Raw genomic sequence first — 24,163 nt, 5'->3', positions numbered from 1 at the left:
ATGGAACTCAAGCTGGACAGTCCAGAGCTTGCAAGAAGCCCGAGGCATCCATGTCTGGTTATTAGGGATAGCATTCAGTTCTTTAAGGAGTGGCCAAAGATGGAAACAAGCATCAACTTCGTGCTTAGATGGAGAGGTATTATTGAAGACCCAAGTAGAGATTGGCTCATGAATTACTTAAGGGCCTTTGATGCATACATTCACCCGGATGCTAATCTCTCCAACTTGGAAAATGTGGAATTCTATTTACCTAATTATGACAAATCAAGCAAAGGAAGGATGGCTTAAGAGTTTCCTCTAGGCTCAAATGCCACAAATCTACATGAGGCTTCGGAGATTATCATGGTTTTTAAGAAAACATTTTGACAAATGTAGTATTTGGGTCATTTTGGTAGTAAATACGACCCAATTATAATAGGTTTTAGTATTTCTAATTAGTATGGGTATTTACATAATGTTGATAGTTGAACTGTCTTGACATACTATTCGACTAGCTGGTTGAAAGGACGCATTTTATAAGTTGTCCTCGTCTCAAACCAAATTCTGCATATAAATGTTTTTGAAATGTATATATTTAAACCAGTATAAATGAAGATAGTATTTTATCTATATTCCAGCCTCTCTATTTGGTTTTCAAATCTCAGTATTTGGATGCGGAATTCATTATTGTCAATTGTCTAGGGTTCCTGTTGTTTGCTTTAGTGGCTCTCTCATTTTTATTTTCCTAACACACGATTTTGGCATTGATTATCATTCAATCCCTTTAAAAAATGATAAAGTGATACAAATTCAGTTTTGCTTTTGCCTATGTTCCTTTTCATGATTACTCACTTTATTGTCACAATGTCCAAGTACCTCGAAATCTTTCAAGTATCTACTATTTAATGGAGTTTGCTCCCTTCAGATTCCACTTAATGATATTATTAATTCACTTTAATTTTTTCACTAACCCCTAACACTCCTTATTGTTTATTATGTGATGTCTTATAAGCAAGTCCTTTGCAGCTATAAATTCATATTGGTTTCTATATATATCTAAAGCTCTTTTGATGTAATAATTTTTGACATGATATAAGATTTAATGAAACTGGGGTATGCCCCTTTTATCGTTGTATAATATAGGACTACGATCCTGAGCAAGACTAGAGGCTTTTTTTTCCCCGTTCTTTCCTACCAGTGCCCGTCAGAACGGTGGAATTCTTGTATTTTTAATTTTTTTATTAATAAAATAAATCAAGGCTATGACCGTTTACCGATCAAAAAATATATATTTTTTTTTTAAATCTTCACTTTTAACTATTATTTTTCTTTTCCTATTAATTAAAAACATAATCACTTGTGATCTGTATTTTTTATTTTTAAAATTGATTTAGGTTATAATTATTAAATTATTTTAATTTACTTTTTATATTAGTTTAATTTTAAAATTTTTTTCCTTTCTATAATTTATTTATTCAAATATAATATTTGTTAAAGACGTCGTTATTTTTTCATATTATTATTTTTATTTCTTTTATTAATTTTTCATAATAGATTTTGTATGGGGTCTTTTGTGCAACTACTAGTTTAGTATTGTTTCTTGATTATAAATAATATGATTAATGAGTATAAATTAATAAAATTAGAGTGGATACGTATAATAAATAAGTGGAAGTTATATAAATTATAAATTGATATGTTTAGTTTTGGAGTTGACAATAGAAGAATTATATTCAAATTATATGAAATAAATAAACTATTGTTACATTATTTTAAAAGATCTTATTTTTTATTTATAAATATCATGGAATTTATTTGTCATGTGAATTTGATTGGTGTTGTGCAATATCAATCTAATAAAATAGATGTTGCAAAATGTGCTTATCTTTATGTTGTAGATAGTATGATGCTTAATGATTGATTAAGAGAACAAAGTTTATGGGCGAATGAGATCATTGAGGTCAAATCCCTTTAGCAATTCCTATTAAGAATGATGTGATCATATTCAAGGTGGCATACATAAACCATGCAAATGGAATTATTTTTTTTAAACCTCTTTTTAAAGATCAAAATGAACTCTAATTATTCTCCAATATAATCACATGTGAACTAATTACATATTGAATTTCTTTAAATAGTATAACCTAGTATCATCTCATACACATATGTATTAAATCATCTCATAATAATTAATACAAGGAATGAAGTGAAATTTTGAATTTGATCATTTAAATTATAAGGTCATAATTGTGTACCTTAGGACTAAATTTTTGTGTTGCAAAATTATGGAAGTGTGAATAAAGATGCACAATAATAATAAGTAGATAAAAAATATGTAGCAAGTAAAGTAAATAAAGTGAAACATGTCTGTACAAAAATTAGAATATTGGTCAAGCCAAGATAAAAGTATGTCACCTATCAATAATATTGTTGTATTAAATTAAATGATATATGTATGCTAATTCCACTATTGTTTTTGCCCCTACTTTAATGTGTATTTGATTGTAACATAGACATAGATTTCAAAGTATATTTACCCTCTCAAATAAAAATTAAATTAAATATATAAAGACTATTAAAAGCATACTAATTTTTTAAAATAATTGATCATTGTTAAATTCTTTTTAATACAAAGATTCCATTAAAAATTACAAAACAAAAAATTGATTGAATGCAAATATTTAATTTCTCCTCCTCAACCTTTGTTGTAGCCTTAAACTTTTTGTTTTGTCTCCAAATATAAAAAATCTCTCAAACTTTGATGTGTGCTCAAGCTTGATTTTTTCCTCAACTCCTTTCTTGGGAGAAGCATATTCCTTTTATCTTTTGACATTTATCTCTTATAGTGGAACTTCAATGTTGATGTATGCCCTATTATTTGGCTTTAGCAAAACACTCTAAATTTTAACTTTCTTAGATACTAGTATGAAATGGTATTAATAAGTGAGCTTTGTTAGAGAAGCATGTATGATTTAGATAAGTCACCTAAGAAAATCAATTTTTAATATGTTTTATTTACTTTTTCTATTTCTACAAATAATTAGGAAGCTCATGTTTAAATGACATATTTTCATTGCTTTCAAGCTTACACCGTCTATTTTGAAAATCAAAAAAAACTTATGATTAGATTTTTGCATCCTCCAAAAGAGATGTTTAGGGGTACAACTCCTTAAAGAGGGATACCATGTGTAGGTGGCTTAGAATTTGCAAGGGAGCTCATGAATATTCTCTACTATGAGTAAACTTGTACCTATAAGATCAAATTACTATTCTCTTTTAAGGGCAATCATTTTCTCTTCTTTTGAAAATTTTTAGCTTATAGTTTATATCATGGTTTATTTTGAATGTGATTTATTTTTTATCGATAAATAGCTGAAGTCTATAATTATATTAAAGAAATCATAAATAATTATAAGATTCTCCATTCTGACAGGCACTGGTAGGAAAGAACGAAGAAAGAAAACCTCCAGTCTAGCCTGGGACCAAAGTCCTTTATTATACAAAAATAAAATGGGCATACCCCAATAAAATTTGATCAAATAAATTTCATAGCTTTCTTCATACAAATATACTTTTAGTAATTTTAGTGTTGATAATTCGCCTCCACTCTGAGGAATGTCGCCTAGTGTTTGCAGTAAGAGTCCTGATAACATAAGAAACACCACCAACTAACCACCATACAATGCTAATTGTTAATCCAGAGTTAGAATATAATAAGATACCATATCTTTATAATCCAAAAGGGGGGAGTAATTATAAAGGAGCCAATGAGCTCCAATATGAAATCCATAATTGAAAATATAAGTGACCGAATCTTAGCAAATAATTGTTCTCCTTAGTTTACTAATTATTAGATGGCTTAAAAGTTTGTGTCTCGATTGATTAATAGATTAAATTGCAAATTAAGGGTGAAGGCACTCTTTTACTGATTATGAGGTGTATTAAAATAATTGTATTGTTGTAAACTTTATTATAATGTTACTTGTATTCCATTTTTATTCTGATATCTTTAAGTATTATTAACAATCTTGTTTGCTCATGCCACGATGTAGCCTTGTAAATCGAATTAAGGTAAAAATATGATGAATTAAGATTAATGATGGAATGCAGACTGTCTGAAGAATTTTTGGCCAGGAGCCAAATCAAGCCTAATCAAAAATGAGTCAAGATAAGCTAAATATGGATTTCTTATTAATATTGTCTAATTTATACAATACAAACTATCTAGCCTTAATTCCCAAAAAACTATCCTAACTGTCTATGTAAAGTGCAACACAACTACATCTATTAATCTTTATACATAATATACGCTGCCAAGGTAAAATGTAGCTTTGTTATATCTAAGACTTTTTACAATATATATGTTGTTAAGGGAAAAAATAACCAAACCAATCCTCAAAAACTATAGACTAACTACAGTTATATCAGCTTTGAAGTTGTATTGACGGAAGAGGGAAAAAGTAAAAACCAAAGCAAAGACATAGGTTTCACTCGCAAACCTGGTTAAGCTGCCTAGTTCCAATTCTTGAAGACCATGTGATAATTTTATTGGCTTCTTGGAGGTTTCTCACCCTTGAACCCAGATGAAATTCGTAAGTGTTCCTGGTCCTGCTTGACCTGTCATAGTTGGGTAGGTAGAATTCAATTCTATCCAGGTCTAAAAAATCCACCTCCAGATGAATGTAGGCATCAAAGGCTTGTAAGTAATTTTTGAGCCAATCCCTCATAGGGTCCTCTATGATAGCTCGCCAATGCAATAAATATTGCACACTTGCCTCCATTCTTGGTCATTCTCTATAAAAGTGGATGTTGTCTCGAATAACCAAACTAGGGCATTTTGGGCTTCTAGCTAGTTCAGGGCTGCCTAACTGGTACTCCATATAGGCCTCTAGAAAAGGAATTTTTAATTTGTCATCAATGTTGAATACTACTTCCTCCAAACCTATTAGCCAACTCAAGTCGAATAGGTTGAGGCTCAATCTGATAATATCCCATTTTGCTACTCTGGCCCTTGCTAGGCAACCTATCCATAACCCTAGTATATTGTTGTTGGTTCGCCATGAGTATTCATAGTTGAAAACCCCTTCCCCCAAGACCCTAATAACAACCACTCTACTCATGTCATCAATGGGTCGAAATAGCTGATTCCATCTTTTCGGTTTTACAGAGCCACAAAAGGCCATTATTCTACTTTCAAAGGCATGATACAGGGAAATGTTAGTTTCCATAATGCAAAAGCTAACCAGAGCCTGTTGCTAGAAAGGAGGGGTAAAAATGAGGAAACCAGATTAAGGGAGGGTTTTAAATAATATCTAGATGGAAGAATCTAGAACTACTCTAGGTTATGCCATTCCTAAGTTCTTCTAATGATGATTTCCCTCTCAAGTCATAATTAAAGTATCACTTTGATATATTTTATTTCTGTAGGCTGATATTATGTGATCATAGAATCATGAGCCAATATATGAACCACTTTGGGTAATCATAAAGCCAATTATCAAGGGGGATAATTTGGAGAGTCTTTGAATAATACATGCACTAGCAATGATTAAAAATAAAGACGTGTTCTCCATCTGTACCTATGTTAGCTAGATAATCTGCTTCATAGTTGTCTTCTCTAAATATATGGGAGAATCTAACTTCTTTTAATTCTTCCAATAATTTTAAAGTTGCTTCGAATTGAGAATTTATAATCCAATTTGGAGTTTTTCCTTTCCTAAGTGTGTTTAGGATTATCTATGAATCTCTTTCAATTATAATTTTCTTAATTCTTAGTTTGATACAAATTTTTAATGCTTCTTCTACTGCTTCTAATTTTTCCATGTTATTTGATGCAACTCCTAGAGGTTTTTCTCTTTTAGCTATCCAGTTCCCCCTTTTCTTCCTTAACTATACATTCTATTCCAGCCTTACCAGGATTGCCTCTAGAGGCCCCATCAAAATTTAATTTCTTCCAACCTTTTGGGGGTGGTTCCCATTTACATTCTTTTCTGGCCATTTTATTATTCTTCTTATATATTTGAGGTGGATTGATTAGAAGTTTCCAATGTTTTTTGATTTCAGCATCCCATTCTGTGAATGAGACTTCTTTTATCATGTTTTTTCTTAAGTTGCTATTTATAACTTACACTATATTATCTTCAATTTTATTGTAGAGTGATAGTGTGTTTAGCTCTTTGTCTTGTAAGATCTATCTATTTCTCTCTTTCCATATGTCCCATACTAGAATTTTTCGGGTGATGTTCTAGAGTTTTCCATATACTTGCTTGCTTGTTTGTTTTGGCCATCCAATTATATGATCTTGTCATTTTTCTGGTAGGGGGGCTAACCAATTAAGCTTTGATTTGAGCCATATCCAGCAGTCCTCAAATTTACATTGATATAGGAGGTGCTCTATAGTTTATGATTCTTCTTTGCATAAGATACTAGCTTTTGGAAGCACTCCTGGGTCCCAACATAGGTTCATTGGGATGTTTAATGTTTCCCATCTCTGAGAGTTAGTTATTTTTTTTTATCCTTCTTTTACTTTATAGTTTATGTGTTTGGATGCTACCTAGATAAGCCTATCCTCCCTATTTTTAACTTTGATCAGCCTATCTTTCAAAATATTTTCTAGGATCTCCTGGTTTGTCTCATACAGGCCACATTCAGCTAAGGATTTCCATTCCTAGGAGGTTTCTACAAGGGTTTTGGTTACTCTGATGTAATCTTTAACCTTGGAGCCCCATTTATTTTTTAAATGACAAATGGCATTGTGATTCAGACCTGATTTTTCAATTGGGGGGTATCCATTCCAGGAGTCTTCCCAAAATAATGCTTTATCTCCTTTCCCAATATCCCAGGTCATATATTTGGTTATGAGGGGATGACACTTCATTAAGAAATTCCAAGCTGTCGAACCTTTGGGGGGATTCCTTGTTCTAAATAATGAAATGCTGTCATTTATATCTAGGTATTTGTTGTATAGAATTCTAGCCCATTTACTATCTCTTTCTTGATACATTCTCCAGACTTGTTTTGCTCCTAAAGCTTCATTCTACCATTCTAGGTTTTTGATTCCTAGAACTCTTGCTTCTCTAGGTCTGCATATTTTCTCCCATTTGATTAGTGTTGCTTTCTTTTCGTCTTCTAAGCCTTTCCAAAAGAAGTCTCTAAACTTATTTTCAATATCTTGATTTATGTTCTTGGGTAGTTGTAAACATGAGAGTTGATAGATGGGTAAAGCTAATAATACTGATTTGATTTTTGTAGCTTTTCCTGCCTTGGTTAGCCATTTTCCTTTCCATGCTTTTGTTTGTTTGTCTGTTCTTTCCAAAATTTGTTCCCAGCCTTGGTTTTTATTGTTTCCTTTTTCTAGATATATTCCTAGATACTTAGAGGGGAATGTACCCTTTTTGAATCCTAGTCTATTGCAGATATAATCCTATCTATCCACTGTTGTATTAAAGAAAAAGATTTCCAATTTTTCTGCATTGATTTTTTGACCAAATGCTTCAGTGTAATTGTTGAGGATATTTTTGAAGTGATCTATTTCTTTCTTTGTACTTACTCTGACTAGAATTGTATCATCAACAAATTGTTAATGAGTGGTATTTTCCACATTTTTGGTGACCTTTACACCTAATATTTTTTTTTGAAGTTGCGCTACTTTGATCACTCTTCCAAAGGATTTAGCCATAATGATAAACAAGAAAGGTGAAATAGGGTCACCTTGTCTGATCCCCCTTGATATACTAAAGAATCCTTCTGGGGTCCCATTGACGAGGATTGAAATTTTGGGGGTGGAGATACATTGAAAGATTATATTTATCCATTGTTTTGAAAATCCAAAAGCTTCAAGATATTTACATAAGAATCTCTAGTCGACTTTATCATAGGCTTTTTGTATATCTAATTTTAGTAACATACATACTTCATTATTTTTTATTGTTGAATAGATTGTTTCTTGAATGATTGAGATACCATCTAGGATAGATCTCCTAGGTATGAAACTTGTTTGTTCTTCTGATATTAACTTAGGCAGAAAATTTTTGAGGCGATTAGCTAAGGTTTTGGAGAATACCTTGTATATAGTGTTACAAAGAGCTATAGGTCTATAGTCTCCTAGTTCTTCACTCTTATTTTTCTTGGGTATAAGAGTCAAAAAAGTGTGATTGATTTTGGTTAGATGTGTTCCTCCATTCCTGGATGCTTTCAATGCTTTCCATAACTCTTCTCCTATTAGCTCCCAACATTGTTGAAAAAATAAAGCTTGAAATCCATCAGGTCCAGGAGATTTGTTTGGATTGATATTAAAGAAAGTCGTTTTGATTTCCTGCAGCTTGAATGGTTTTTTGAGAATTTTTTTATCATCAAGTGTGATAATCTTGGGTATAGTTTTCAACATTTCTTCTTGTTTTAATTTATTAGATGTTTCATAATTATTGAGAATATCTTTAAAGTATTTTACAAAAACATTTGCTATATTGTTTGGATTATCAGTAAGTACTCCTTGCTTGTTTTTTCATTTTTGGTATGTTGTTACAGTCCCTATGGTGTAAGGTGTTGTTGTGAAACTATTTCATGTTATGGTCTCCTTCTGCCAACCATTTTTCTCTATATTTTTGCTTCCAGTACACTTCTTCTTTGGCCAATATTTCTTCTTGTTTTATTAAGTATTCTTTTTCTAGTTGGTAAGTTTCATTATTCATTCCATTTTTAATGACTTCTTTGTTTAGTTTTTTGAGTTTCTCTTCTATATCTAACTTTTCTTTAAATATATTTTTGAAGTTTTTTTTATTCCATTTTAGTATCTTTTCTTTTAAGCTCTTAAGTTTGGATACAAAGCAGAACATTTTAGATCCCTAAAATTGTTCTTCTTGCGACTAGTTTTTTATATTATTCATGAAGTTTTTTTATACATGAACCACATCTTTTCACATTTGAAAGGGTTTCTATTGGGTTTGTTTTGTTCTTTGATTTTAATTTTTATTGGAAAATGGTTTGATCCTGCCATTGGTAGAATTTCAACCTTGATCTCTTTGTTCAGGTTGCTTAATTTTCCTTTAAAGAAAAATATATCCAATCTTTCTACTATATAGCTAAAGTCTTTTCTTCTATTATTCCAAGTGTACACTCCATTAGATGTTGAAATGTCAATGAGAAAGTTCCTATCTGTCCATTCTTTGAAATCTTTTATAGCTCTAGACATTGTTCTAACCCCACCATTAAGGTGCAGGTGAAGATTAAAGTGTAGGTGCAAGTGATAATTCATGAGTAATTCTTATTTAGAGCTTCATACAATTTTGGCAGTGCTTCTCCACTTCACACATTGACCATACGTTTCGAGTTCTGTTCAATTCTACCTCATCATGTTTGCTCTCCAAAATACAAAAGATAGGCTAATTGACATAGTTTGTGTATGATGACTCACTTAGTGCCACTACATCGTGAAAACCTTCTAGATAGTTGAAAATGTCAGCAAGTGTGCAATACACATTTAGACAAAACTACCAATAATTATCATGAAAGGACCTATACCAAAACAAATGGTTAGTTCAATGCTATAAGCATTACAACAAAGTAAAAATATATCTCAAGGTGAGAATGTAAGGGAATGAAGGAGCCTAATGTTGTCTCCAACATGAAATTGTTTATATTGTGTCCATGCCTGATAGTCCAAGCCAAGTGTCCACCCTCTTCCATCGCCCACTATATAAACAGTGGTAGCACTTGTGGGATCACATATCATAACAACTAATTAGAGAGAGACCAAACTTATGAGAGAAACATGACTCTTGGTTGCCATTGAACTCTTCCCTTGACCTTTTGTAAGCAATCAATAAGAATGTTTATTTTTTAGGGTTTGCATTCTCTTACATAGCTAGGCCCCATGCAATGCGCCAAATGAAAGATACGATTGTAAGAATCTCACCTTCCTTTAATAACTCCCAATGAAACTAGCTAGGCAGCCACAAACTGCCACTCCTAATCATTTTAAAAGAATGTAAAAAATATTTTGAATACTTAAGATGTATTTAATTTTAATAATTAAAAATTGACAATATATTTTATCTATATATTTTTACAATTAATGTTGGCTATTTTAAAATTTAATTTAATTTTTTTAAATAAATTGTATTCAACTTTAGTTATTAAAATATGTTTATATGTTTATATTTTAATACATTTTAGGTTATGTCATAGATTATTGAAAGGTAAAAGATGTTTTAGGTTTTGAAGAATGGCAAAAGAAATGAGGGATTATTAATTTATAATATAATTCCAAAATATAGTAAAAATTTAAAAATTTAGGCTTATTTCTCATTATATCAATCTTTGTATTGTATTATTTAGTAATTTTAATAAATATATTGTGTCAAGAAATTAAAATAAACATATATTGAATGAATACATATTAATTAATATAATTCTAAAATAATTAGTAAATGTATATTATTAAAAATTTATAATCTATTAATTTATTAATGTAAAATTACTTTATTTTTAAAAAAAATTGACTCTTGTTGGTATCCATATTTTTAGTTTTTTTAAATCAAAAATCTTGGCAAAGGAAATTGGTTTCTGACCAATCCAAAATTAGAAATTTGATTCTTATAATTGATTTTAAAAATAAATACACAAAAACTTTAGCTTAGAACATTTTAATTTTAGGAACTCAAATTGGTTGAGTAATATTTAACACAAATTGGAATTATCACTATCGACAACTATTGGGCACCTTAACAATCGCACATATAACTAGTCAAAAGATGAAACTGGGTAAGCACTTAAAGATGAAGAAGCTTATTGTAGAAATCTCAAGAAAAAGCACTTTACAAAGGCACTTATCCAAGGGTGAAAGAAAGAGAAGGTGAAGATGAAGGTGTAGGTGCAGGTGATAATTCATGAGTAATTGTTATTTTTCAATACTTCGTGACTCCATAGATGAACCATACATTTTGAATTTCGTTCAATTCCACCTTGTCATATCTGCTCTTCAAAATATGAAAGATAGGTTGATTGACATAGTTTGTGTATGATGACTCACTTACTACCACTACATCATGAAAACCTTCTAGATAGTTGAAAATTGCAGTAGGAGCGCAATACACATTTAGACAAAACTACCAATAATTTTCATGAAAGGACCTATGCCAAAAAAAAAAGTTAGTTCAATGCTATAAGCATTACAACAAAGTAAAAGTATATCTCAAGGTGAAAATGTAAGGGAATGAAGGTACCTAGTGTTGTCTCCAACATGGAATTATTTATATTGTGTCTACGCCTAATAGGCCAAGCCAAGTGTCCACCCTCTTCCGTTTTCCACTATATAAATAGTAGCAGCACTTACAGGGTCACATATCATAACAACTAATATGAGAGAGAGAGAGAGAGAGAGAGAGAGAGAGAGAGAGAGAGAGAGAGAGAGAGAGGGAGAGAGAGAGAGAGAGAGAGAGAGAGAGAGAGAGCGCAAACTTATGAGAGAAACATGACTCTTGGTTACCATTGAACTCTATCCTTGACCTTTTGTAAGTGATCAATAAGAATGTTTATTTTTGAGGATTTGCATTCTCTTATATAGCCAGGCCCCATGCACTGTGCCAAATGAAAGATACAATTATAAGAATCTCAAATTCCTTTAATAACTCCCAATGAAACTAGCTAGACAGCAACAAAATGCCACTCCTAATAGCTCTACATTTTTCATATGCTGGAAGGAGATAATTATAATTAATCCCAGTACAACCTCCACTAGAAATCACTAGTTGTAATTGATTTGACTGTCGAAATAGAAAATCAATCTCCAATATTCATGTGTCTGTTAACTGCAATTGGAACCATTAGTTATAACTAGTTATGACTACTACATGTTGAGTTGAATAGTTTTACCTAGTTTATGTATAGTTAGTATCTCGAGTCTACGATAGAATACATTAGTTCATATTCTCTCTATGAGAAGCATACAAAATTCTTAGCATTTCTTTATGAGAGATTATATCGACATCTAATTTGTGAGGGAATTTAAAAGGAAAATTATTTCTACTTCTACTATAGAAGTTGTGACTACTTTTGTTAAGAAAATATATGTCTCAAACTTAATATATTATTGTAGTTGGGGATTTTTTCATATATTTGTTTTGAAAATGATAAAATTAGTTGTCAAAGGAAAGGGATCACTAGCCCATCTAAGTCTCAGTTTATCTTCCTTGATCATAGTGTTATGATTGTTGAGCAATGTCACACAAGGAAGATGTCAGGATCTGGGAATTGTTCAAACTACATGGAATAGGGGGGTCTAGTAGCCCTTATTTATGTTGCATTATGGGAAATCACAATCAAGATTTTTGGACCTTCATCTAGAACTAGCTTAGTTAAAATTTCTTTGTTTCCACTTCTTTGTGTATTGTTGTTGGATATTGCACAACAATAAATGCCTTGGTAGGTTTTGTATTAGTATTTCCAATGATCACATTCTGAGAAGGTCCCATAAGGGGGTACATTATTTTTTCTATTGCTACCAACTACTCCATCCTCTACAATTTGATCAAAACCTATGACGTTGTTTAGCTCAGAGATCCTCTTCTTCCAGATGATTTATCTTATCATTTCCTAGAGTGTGCAATCATATTTATAATTCTTTTCTACATTTGAATGGATCTTAAATGGAACATCAAGCTTCTTTAAAATATTATTGCAGTCCTCAATAACTTTGAGACAAATGTTGCTCTTTTACATTGAAGCTAAAGATAACTTGCACATATATGTGATGATGGACGAGTCTCCACAGAGCCTTGGTAAGAACCCTAATCCATCTTTTCAAAACATCCTCATTCCTAAAAAACCAAATTAACCAAAGCATATCAGAGGAGTACATAGCCCAAAAAAGGTTTATGTTCTTAGTAAGTCCAGGATAAAACCTACAATATAATGGCAAATAGAAATATCCAATCCTATATCAATTCCAAAAGAATTTCAAACACCTTTAGCAAAGCTACATTAATAAACAATATAAAAATCTAATTGTAGTTGTTTGAATACTGAGGATGTGTATGAGTTATCATCTATTTCGACAAGGGATAGTTTGAGGAGAAAAGTTTTTCATCAAAAGCATCTCAACTTGGGCTTAAGTAGGTTGTGTTACAGGGAAAGGAAACACTTGGTCCAAAACTTGGAGTTGTGACTCACATACCACTTAAAATTAATATGGTTCAATATCAGTGAAGTGTTAAAAGTAGGTTCCACACATACATAGCTTTGTATTAAAAAGAGACAAAGCATCTAGCTAGTTCAACATGGGAAATTTGTTAGTGGATTCATCACATACAAAGGAAAGCTTTTGGGACACACATACATCTTTTAGAATGGAGAAGACCCTCTTTTGGATGGGTAGGGATTGACATTTTGAGGCTAAGGCTTCCACTCGACTATCTTTCCTTTTTTGAGATGGCCACTAAACTTTGTGATACCATATTTGTACTAGTGCATAGAAAATCATCCTTATAGGAGAGATACTATTTTTCCATTTCTCTCTAGATTCACCCAAGAAGGCTTCTCACAATGTATCTTGAATTTCCTATCTGACACACTAGCTCTTGAGATCTAATATCTAATCCATTCCCAAACTTTCTAAATTGGCTTGAAACAAAAGAAACCTCTACTTTGACTGCCCCCTTATTTTAGAGGACATCATGGGTGTGTAATTGTTTCCAAGTATTTTCCAAGTGTGGAACACCTCTAGCGATATTTCTACGAATAAGGATTTTCTAGGGCTCATTGCCTTTAGTGGCTATGGCTGTCCATTTTGTTGCAAGAGAAATACCTTGCCATCTCAATTTCGTAAAACCTAGACCTCCAACATCCATTCTCCTTACATGTCATTTCCACTTAAATTTATGTTTCTTTGTCTTACCCTTCTCATCCAACCATTAAAAGTTCCTAATAATTTTATAAAACATAATTGATATGTGATAAATTAAAAAATTAAGATGAGGAATAATACATAGTATATTTGAAAGTAAAGTTGTAATTTTTTTCTAGTTGGGAGTTTTTCACATATCAATAATAAATAAAATTAGCTGTCAAAAGATGCTTTGTCCACAATATAATAGATATATTCATTTTTAGACATTTTATGTCATATTACATAAAAACTATAAGGGTCAAAAGTATGGTTTAAAACTTTAGATGTGAAAGACTATTTTTTTAATTAATTGTAATTAAAGTAGACTGATACATATAATATTAAGTTTTTCAGATCATCATAAATAATAGAAGTATATCAAATCAAAATCAAAACAAAAAAAGATCTATGGCTTGTTTAGATATACCAAATATAACATGAAGCCATGAATAAAAAGAGTACAAAATCGAAGAATGTTTTTGCTTCTTGAACCATGTTGTGAAGGGGAAGGGGTCATTAGCCCATCTAACTCTCAATCCACCTTCCTTGATCACAGTGTGAGGGTTGTTAAGAAATTTCACCCAAGGAAGACCTTGGAGTCAGCGAATTAGCTTACTAGGATACACGGGGGTTGTTAGGACTTATTTCTTCTACATTCTAGGAAACCACAATCACGTTTGTTGGACCTTCATCTAGAACTAGTCTATTTAAAACTTCTCTAATTCCACTTCTTTGTGTGTTGTTACTGATTGTTGGACAATGTTAAATTCCCTAGTAGGTAGCTTATTGCCCAAGAATAGTAACAATAATTAGCCTTAAGAAACATGGTTGATCATATGAATATCTCCAATTCACCCACAATCAAAGATGTTTTAGGCATGCTTGAGCCTATGAACTCAAGTGGAGTCCATGTTAGGTATTTTTCATCACTCAAACACTACACGTCATGTGTACTAAATCATATATACATAAATAGTCAAAGCACATATGATTGTTAGAAAGTAAAGTCCACCAATACAACTAAGAGTGGGGATGAATCAGTTTTATGCTTAATTAACTTTAAATTAAATTTATTAAATCAAATACATATAACCAATATAGGAAACACAGAAACACTCAATCATCTCTCCTTTTATGATAATAGACTCCCCCAAAGGAATTACATCAACATTCATGCTAACAATATCCCCTTTTGGTATTGATAGCAACATATGATGAAAAACCATAAATGCCAAAATTTCTTTTACTAAAATGATAATGCAATGAAGTTCTGAAATAGTCCCCCATTGATATCAATGCCAAAGGGGGAGATTGTTAGCATGAATGTTGATGATATTCCCTTGGGGGATTCTATTAGCATGGTTAGAGAGATGATTGAGTGCTTATGTGTTGCATCCATCACTTGGTTTGATGTCAACATATATGTTTTCTGGTTATGGAAATCAAAGTTACAAAGCTATTTTTTATCAGGGAGGTCAAAGGTTGTGGAACTCAGTTCTATGGGCTTATATTCATTATGGTAGAAGTAATTAAAAGGTTTGTGTGAGTTATGGAACACTTATCAAAGATTGGTTGAATTACAGTTTGTAGGGGATTGTTTATAAGTAATTGAATTATTTATGTTAAGCAAGATGGAATTTTGTTGAGAGATGACAGTACAGTGGAAGATGTGTTTGTGTTTATATGTTTGAGGTAGTGGATGCTAGCGATGATTTTGTAATGGTTGTTGAAGTTTAATCTTCCATGTGTTCACTGTCAGGTCGACTGATGATTTTGTAATGGTTGTTGATGTTTAACCTTTCATATGTTTATTATCAGGTTGACTATGTATTGGAATTCATTTTCAGATGTATAAGTGTACTATAATGTAAAATGTATTATCTTAACGAGGTCTTATATTATTCATTGTATATTAGGGAAGCCTCAAGGCTGACTTAATTAGTTATTAGGACTTGGTATAAGGAAAGATGTTTTCCTTGGTTGTAAGTGTCATATGTGTAACATGTATGTTCATAATTTTAATTATATGGATGTGAATTTCATGATATCATAGCAAAGGATGTATTGGGAACTTCAAAGGAACTATATTAGAAAATAATTTGTTGAATCAATTAGTTCACCCTTGGATATGATGTTATCTTAGAGAATTATTTTGTGAAGACAATTCTGAAGCAATTGGACAATGAATTCAATTAACTTCTTATCAGCTACTAACAAATTGGAATCTTCTTGCAGAGATTCAAAGTCTCCTAACAGGGATTACATGTATTGATTGTATGTATTGGATCCTAAAAGAGTCTTATCCTTTCACAAGAAAATTCTATACTAGTACATCACCTTGTGGGCATCATTCTCACCAATCAAAGGTTTCCCTAGTTAAGAAGTCCTTTGTTATTGTGCATGGTTGTTATCTTATGGTTGTTCCATTTATTGGTTATATATTTTGGGTTTGATAAATTTAATTTGAAGTTGATTAAGCATACAACCGATTCACTCCTCCCCCACCTCCGCCCCGCTTCAATTGTACTAGTGAACTTTACTTTCTAAAAATGACAACATCAAATAATAATGGTTCATGAAAGGGAATTTTTATTGGTGTAATCATTCTCTGAATGTTATGATACTATCATTTCTCACATAAAACAATCTTCTATCTCAACAAATCAATAATCATTCATTAACAATAGTTTTTACCAATAATCTCCAAATCATATGAGATATCAAAAGAGATAATCAATTTACATTGATTATCATTTAACAATGATAATTATTGACAACAATAACAATTGTAACCTTACACAACACACAAAGTATCATTAATCATCGACAATAACATGAAATCTCATCAACAATCATTAGTTACCATTAACATCATTAATCATCAAATGAAAATATAAATCATTAACTAATATCAATATCATTTTAATTAACATTGGAGAGGAAATGATAAATCCCTAGAATAGGTTACTAGCTATACCTAATCAACCATAATATTTCATTGGCACTAAATCAACACTCATCATAAAATCAATAGCAACACCACAAGGCCATCATACCATCTATGAAAGTAAATCTAAACAAAGTGATTCACATATAAGGTCATCATTGTAGTCACAAGTATAATTTGATATCTACATAAATTTTTTCATCCAAAGAACAATAGCGATGTAACACAATAGTTGGATACAAAACTAACATACTAAAATCATGAAAATGATAAGTGAATAGTCATATAGTGACCAACGACAAGGTCTATCTCAGATTCATAGTAAGCAACATGGTAGCACAACTGCATAAACTATATCATCAAAAAGGCATTATCACAACATGGTGCAATAAGGCCCCTAACATCACCTCCTCATCTAGAGGACCACAATGAAAAAAGAAAACAAGAGGGCACTACATACTTGACACAAGAGGCATCCTAGAATCTAGCACCCAATTGTGAAGATCCAAAAGAAGAAGAAAAAGAAAGGTTGTAGAATTTTCACAGTAGACCCTAATGTTGGCAGTTCTCATTCACCACCACACCTGAACCACAAGCTATCACTAGGGATTATTTGGCACAAGGAATAGGACAAGTTTTCTCTTGCAATGATTGAGAAACACCATTACTAACCACATCAATAAAGCTTCACCATCCACTAGCACTAACAAGCAGTAAAGGTGGTGTTAACACCTACAATACCACTAGTATAATTTAGGGCAAGCAAGGCAAACATATATGCATAGACACATTAGTAGACTCATTTAGAGGAGCATGTACGCAAAGGAGAATAAGCACCACAAGCCAAAGTGGAAGAAGCACCCCACTTGAGACAAAAGATCACCTAACAACATGTGATCTTTCATAGAGTCAAATAATAAATAACTTTTTGAACCAGAGTTATGATTGAGTTGGAGTATGTGCCTTATGAAGGGGTGAAAATAATAAGAGAAAGCTAATATCAAGAAGGAGAAACGTGGTTGGGGTAAAGTATAATATATGAAACTAAAGTAAAATGGAACAACAAAATTTATGAGCCTAAAGCCCTTTCAACTTCATATATAAATCAAGAAATCATCCATAAAATATAGTAAGTCAAAATACGACATTGAAGTATAACCTACTCCTCAAGATTTGATTAATTAATGGACAAATACTATCCAACTGTATCATATATTTATTGACTTGATGCCCGTTTAATACTACTAAATAGGTAGAAGTAAAATATTGAAACACAGCTATTGAATATTTAAAAAATTATAAATTTATTAATCACACAAAAAATTCTAAACTTTAAATCTTTTGATAAAAACTCTTTAATCTCACATTTTATTTGTTCATTAAAGTAGGTTTTAGTTGGATATAGTCAACATGTCATTAATTATATAAATTTGAAATATTGATCCACAAATAATCACACAATCAAAATCATAAAAAAATTAAAATTAAAATTAAAATTATATAAAATAAAATATATTTAAAATGTATTAATATAATCATTTAAAAGAATGTAGAAAAGATTCTAAAAACTTAAGATGTAATTAATTTTAATAATTAAAAATTATCAATATATTTTATCTATATATTTTTTATAATTAATGTTGGCTATATTAAAATATAATTTTAAAAATAAATTAAATTAAATTGTATTCAACTTTAGTTATTAAAATATGTTAATATATTTATATTTTAATACACTTTAGGCTATGTCATACTTTTTTGAAAGGTGAAAGATGTTTTAAATTTTGAAGAATGATAAAAGAAATGAGGGATTTTGAATTTATAGTATAATTCTAAATAATAGTAAAAATTTAAATATTTATATTTATTTTTCATTATATCAATCTTTGTTTTATATTATTTAGTAATTTTAATAAATATATTGTGTCAAAAAATTAAAATATTTATATATTGAATGAATGCATATTAATTTAATATAATTCTGCCAATAGTGGCATGTTGTGATGGTTAAATTGTTGCGTTGTTATCCTTGACATCAAGGTTCAAATCTCATGGGGATGAGGTCCCCCATTTGTGGCCTCATTGGTTCATAGCTCCAGGTCAAAGTGTTTACCCCTTTAAATATATATATATATATATATATATATATATATATAGCTCAAAGCGTTTATATATATATATATATAATTCTAAAATAATTTGTAAATGTATATTATTAAAAAATTATAATCTATTAATTTATCAATGTAGAAATAATTTATTTTAAAAAAACTTTTTATTGTCGGTGGTATAATAATTTTTACTTTTTTAAAATAAAAAATCTTGCTAAAGGAAATCGGTTTCTGACCAATCCAAAATTAGAAATTTGATTCTTATAATTGATTTTTAAAATAAATACACAAAAACTTCAGCTTATAACATTTTAGTCTTAGGAACTCAAAATGGTTGAGTATCATTTCAAACAAACTAGAATTATCATTGTCGACAACTATTGGACACTTTAACAACAACACATATAACTAGTCAAAAGATGAAACTAAGTGAGCACTTAAAGATGAAGAAGCTTATTGTAGAAATCTCAAGCAAAAGCACTTTACAAAGGCACTTATCCAAGGGCGAAAGAAGGAGAAGGTGAAGATGAAGGTGCAAGTGTAGGTGATAATTCATGAGCAATTTTTATTTAGAGCTTGATACCATTTTGCCAATGCTTCCCAACTCCACAGATGAACCATACATTTACAGTCTTGTTCAATTCCACCTTGTCTTGTCCACTCTCCAAAATACAAAAGATAGCTTGATTGACATAGTTTGTGTATGATGATGCACTTACTACCACTGCGTCATGAAAACCTTCTCGATAGTTGAAAACTGTAGCAGCCACACAATACACATTTAGACAAAACTACCAATAATTTTCATGAAAGGATCTATGCCTAACAAACGATTCTAGTTCAATGCTATAAGAATTTGTTGCCCGGTCATAAAGTGTTTCAATTTTTGAACCTGTTAATCCCCTGGCTACGTGTGAAATACATCCCATTTTGATCATTGAAATGACCATTTTATCTCTAATTTTTCATGAGTTTTTGAATCTTCATGTCTCCGCCTCGTCCTTAGCTTCGCCCAGCACTTGAAATTTTTAAAATCCAGCTTCTGAGCTCCAACTTATCGCAGGTTAATGTTGAGACCCAAAATACGTGTTTTCAAGTCTATCATTAACCATTAACCTCTCAAAAGGTTAATGATAACTTTCAAATTGCGCATTTTGGAGTAGGTTAATTAACCACTCCAAAAATGTGTTTTTCTTAACCTCTCAAAAGGTTAATGATAATTTTCAAAACACGCATTTTGGAATAGGTTAATTAACCTCTCCAAAAACACGTATTTCTAAACCTCTATGAGGTAGTTATTAACCTCTTTGTTTAGCTAATTAAAGTTAAACACTGGAAGTAAGATTGTCTAAAAAGCAAATGCTGAGATAGGAGGCATATTGAAGGTTACAGAAGAAACATATTGACAGATTTTGGAAATCTGTTTACCAACACTGCCTACATTGATGAAGGTTAGAAATTGAAAGGTAGCAATATGAAAGTTTTGAAGAAGACCGTTGATGATCCAAACAATTGATATTTATCTTGGACTCTGAAAATAAAAGAGATGTAAAACCAAAATCTAGAGCCAAAGACAATTATGTGAACTATTTTGTGGAATACCCCAATTATAGTTATCTATGGCATGGTATTTTTCAATGAAATACTAAATTTAGTAGTGAAAAACATGGCAACTAAGATCAGAGCCTTGTGTTTAGCCACGGTCAAAGAATGTTGCAGTAGTAATAATGCATAGTTTGGACGCATTTGTGGAGATTTGAAAGTGTTGCCGCGAAGAACACAATGATGAATAATTCCAAAATATCGAGGTAACATGTTATATGTTTGTCAAAATGCCATTTGCAGTCCAGTGAGAGGCAACGGATCAAAGGCTAGATATTCTCCCTTGTTACATAATGGAATGGTCTACCACCAGTATGTTCAGCACTATTATGCTTGATTAAAAGCTAATGTGCATGTTGAGTATAGAAGTGTGCAGGTGACCTGTGGATTTCCTCATCAAATTCCATGATAGACAATGATTGCCTATGGAGTGCATCAGCACAAAGATTCTATGAGTTTTTGTGTGCTCTCGATGATGCAGGTCATGGACTGAACTCAAACTGAAATTCACGTCTAGATGTTGAATAAAATGCCTGTAGAAATATGTGAGGAAAAGAAGTGAGTCTCAAGCAAACTGTTCATTATTTCCTTTCTGCCTGTGCATCAGTGAAGTAAATGAAGTTGAGTCATTAATATTGTGATGTTGATTGTGTCAATACCGTAGGTGAACTGTTAGGTAGAATATATCTATTCTCAGCCCACGGCATGATAATCTCCAATGATGAATGCTATTGGTCGTAATGGAAAGCACGACACCATGATTCAAACTTCACCTCCAGCTCTAACGAACAAACAGACGATACTACAGCCTTTCTAGTAGCTTGGAATGTTGTCTGTTCTTCGAATGGTTCACCAGTTGTATATGTCCCAAAGATGATGTTTCTGATCAATCCAGTTACATTTGATGGGCCATGTCAAAATAGTAAGATTACAATGCAGGTAACTGGAAAGCTTATTACTTCAACGGATAACAGATTGTGGAGTGAAAACAACATAAATTATTAGCTGATTGGCTTAACAATTGAGGGTAATGGAGTTTTGGATGGATGGGGAGTTTCTTAGTGGAGAAAGATGAATGCAAAGAAGACGAATCAGAATGGGCCCGCAACATTGAGATTTACAGGTACCACAAATACCATAATAAGAAAGATCACTTCAATCAACAGCCAACAGTTTCCTCTAAACTTCCATACTTGCAATCATATTTTGGTGGATGGTGTGACTATTGAGGCTCCGGAGGACAGTCCCAATACTGATGGAATTCATATGGGATAGTCTTCCAATGTTATTATTAGAAACATCTTTGTAGGAACAGGCGACGATTGTGTTTCTATTGGATCAGGATCCTTCAATGTTGCCATTGAAGGGGTTACATGTGGGCCAGGGCATGGGATCAGTATTGGAAGTCTTGGTGAAGATAACTCCATTGTTGCTGTAAAGAACATAACAGTAAGTAGTGTCACTTTTCACAACACGGAGAATGGAGTAAGGATCAAAACATGATAGGAAGGGAAGATCATATTGCCAGCATTGTCAAATGCGTTATGGAGATTCAAACGGAAAAATAGTTGTATGATATTTATGTGAAGCTTCAAATTCCCAGACTTGTATACATGACGAGCTCAAGCAACATTTGGATGAGAATTCAAAGAGAAAACTTGAAAATCTCCACATTACTAATAGTTGTCACTTTCCCTCTGATGGAGAATCTTTTACACAAAATCAAAGAGAAGGAGGACCTTCTGAAGACACATTCCAAGCCATACATTTTATTTAAGGTTAGTTTTGTTGAGGTTAATTAACCTCACCCAAATCATGTATTTGGGGGTAGTTACTAACCACGGAAAGGTGGTTATTAACCTATGTGTCTATATAAGGGCTCTTTTGGGGCTTTGTAAAGGGACTTTTTGACTTTAGAAGAAGGGAACACTATGCTAAAATTTTGATTAGGAGATGATATTTGGAAAGTATGTACAAATTTTGTCTTTGTAATCAGAAATTCCTCTTGAGTTCTTGGTGTAAGAAAATAAAGGAACCTGCAATTTGAGTTCTCTTCTTCCAAATCTAAATTGTTAGAAATGTTGATTCTCTTTGTAGTGAGCATTCTCACAGTATGGTGTAGATGTTTATGAATCTATGGATCAGCATTGTGCTAGTAATAGTTTTCAAGCGTAGATCTTGATTGTTGTTATTAGCGGTTTTAATTTAGTAGTTCGGGAAAGCCTTGGAGTCGTGTGGTGCATTCGTCATCATGAGTTTTCTCACCTTTTAGTTTTAGATTCTTTATTCAAAAAGTTCAAAATCATATCATACGAGGGAGCTGCCCCTCTAAACGTAGAGGAAGGCTGCATACCAAGGGCCTCTCCAACTGTTGCGAACAGTTTGCCACACACTCCATTGGGAAAATTCTATTGTGACAAATATGTTTACCAACAGAATTACAACAAGGTAAAAGTATATCTCAAGGTGAAAATGTAAGGGAATGAAGGTACCCACTGTATCTCCAACATGAAATTATTTATCTTGTGTCCACGCCTGATAGTTCAAGTCAAGTGTCCACCCTCTTACGTCGCCCACTGTATAAATAGTGGCAACACTTGTGGGGTCATATATCATAACAACTAATGGGAGAGACCAAACTTATGAGAGAAACATGACTCTTGGTTGCCCTTGAACTCTTCCCTTGACCTTTTGTAAGCGATCAATAAGAATATTTATTTTTGAGGGTGTGCATTCTCTTATATAGGTAGGCCCCATGCAGTGCACCAAATGAAAGATACAATTATAATAATCTCACCTTCCTTTAATAACTCCCAATGAAATTGGCTAGGCAGCCACAATTTGCCACTCTTAATAGCTCTACATGTTTTATATGTTGGAAGGAGATAATTATAATTACTCCCAGTATGACTTCTCCACCAGAAATCACTAGTTGTAATTTATTTGTCTGCCAAAATAGAAAATCAATCTCCAATATTCACACACTTGTTAACTGCAGTTGGAAACAACAGTTAAAGCTAGTTATGATTGCTACATGTCGAGTCAAACAATTTAGCCTAGTTTATGTACAATTAGTATTTTGAGTCTACATTAGATTATCAGTTCATATTCTCTTTGTAGGAAGCATAGAAAATTCTTAGCAGTTCTTTATAAGTGATTAAATCGACATCTAATTTGCAAATGAATTTAAAAGGAAATTTATTGTAGAAGTTGTGATTACTTTGTTAATATGTGTGAGGGAATTTAAAAGGAAATTTATTTCTTCTTCTACCACAAAAAAATTGTGCCAACAGTAGTTTTAATATGTGCTAAACATAACCCCCTTAGATCTTGTAAGTCGTATACACTTTCTCTGTTGAATTGTTATATTCACTATTTTTTGTCTTTGTTGTAGACTTGCGGACACTTGGGGAGCACTTTCAAACTCCTTTTTACCTCGAATAAATATTGTTGCTAGAAAGAACTAAATGCCTACCACTTTGATTGCTAATATGCAGTCAATCGTTGCAAAAAATCTCCAAGAGCAAATGATATTGGGTGGAAACTCTTGGAAGGGAAGTTGCCATGAGAAAGGCTATCCTTCATTAGCACCAATAATTTTCATTGCGGTCGATTATTCAAATAGTAAAGGACATATACATT

General features: G+C 31.9%; 1 pseudogene; it reads left to right on the top strand.

Moving 5' to 3' along the window:
- LOC149542610 (polygalacturonase pseudogene) lies at window positions 1-22,024 on the top strand (annotated as a pseudogene).
- Window positions 22,025-24,163: the final 2,139 nt, after the last annotated feature.

Source organism: Cupressus sempervirens, chromosome 8, assembly GCF_028749045.1.
Source record: "Cupressus sempervirens isolate cs-2001-9-10 chromosome 8, ASM2874904v1, whole genome shotgun sequence".
NCBI lineage: Eukaryota > Viridiplantae > Streptophyta > Pinopsida > Cupressales > Cupressaceae > Cupressus > Cupressus sempervirens.
The sequence above is the reverse complement of the archived record's forward strand: the minus strand, read 5'-3'. Positions and strand labels throughout refer to the sequence as shown.